The sequence below is a fragment of the Sinocyclocheilus anshuiensis genome, unplaced genomic scaffold (assembly GCF_001515605.1).
Source record: "Sinocyclocheilus anshuiensis isolate Anshui unplaced genomic scaffold, SAMN03320099.WGS_v1.1 scaffold447, whole genome shotgun sequence".
Lineage (NCBI taxonomy): Eukaryota > Metazoa > Chordata > Actinopteri > Cypriniformes > Cyprinidae > Sinocyclocheilus > Sinocyclocheilus anshuiensis.
The window spans coordinates 184,233-185,370 of NW_015552615.1; positions in this window are offsets into that span (position 1 = coordinate 184,233).

Below are 1,138 nucleotides of genomic sequence, written 5' to 3' on the forward strand. Positions count from 1 at the left end.
TGTGTGTGTGTGAGAGAGTGTGTATGTGCTGCAGTGTGTGTGTGAGAGAGTGTTTATGTGCTGCAATGTGTGAGTGTGTGTGAGAGAGAGTGTTTATGTGCTGCAGTGTGTGTGTGTGTGTGAGAGAGTATTTATGTGCTGCAGTGTGTGTGTGTGTGTGTGTGTGTGTGTGTGTGTGTGAGAGAGAGAGTGTTTTTGTGCTGCAGTGTGTGTGTGTGTGAGAGAGAGAGTGTTTTTGTGCTGCAGTGTGTGTGTGTGTGAGAGAGAGAGTGTTTTTGTGCTGCAGTGTGTGTGTGTGTGAGAGAGAGAGTGTTTTTGTGCTGCAGTGTGTGTGTGTGTGAGAGAGAGAGTGTTTTTGTGCTGCAGTGTGTGTGTGTGTGAGAGAGAGAGTGTTTTTGTGCTGCAGTGTGTGTGTGTGTGAGAGAGAGAGTGTTTTTGTGCTGCAGTGTGTGTGTGTGTGAGAGAGAGAGTGTTTTTGTGCTGCAGTGTGTGTGTGTGTGAGAGAGAGAGTGTTTTTGTGCTGCAGTGTGTGTGTGTGTGAGAGAGAGAGTGTTTTTGTGCTGCAGTGTGTGTGTGTGTGAGAGAGAGAGTGTTTTTGTGCTGCAGTGTGTGTGTGTGTGAGAGAGAGAGTGTTTTTGTGCTGCAGTGTGTGTGTGTGTGAGAGAGAGAGTGTTTTTGTGCTGCAGTGTGTGTGTGTGTGAGAGAGAGAGTGTTTTTGTGCTGCAGTGTGTGTGTGTGTGAGAGAGAGAGTGTTTTTGTGCTGCAGTGTGTGTGTGTGTGAGAGAGAGAGTGTTTTTGTGCTGCAGTGTGTGTGTGTGTGAGAGAGAGAGTGTTTTTGTGCTGCAGTGTGTGTGTGTGTGTCTGTGTATGTGTGTGAGACAGAGTGATTATGTGCTGCAGTGTGTGTGAGTGTTTATGTGCTGCAATGTGTGTGTGTGTGTGTGTGAGAGTGTTTATGCGCTGCAGTGTGTGTGAGAGTGTTTATGTGCTGCAGTGTGTGTGAGAGAGTGTTTATGTGCTGCAGTGTGTGTGTGAGTGTTTATGTTCTGCAGTGTGTGTGTGTGTATGAGAGAGTGTTTATGTGCTGCAGTGTGTGTGTGTGTGTGTGTGTGGTGCAGGGTGTGTGTGTGTGTGTGGG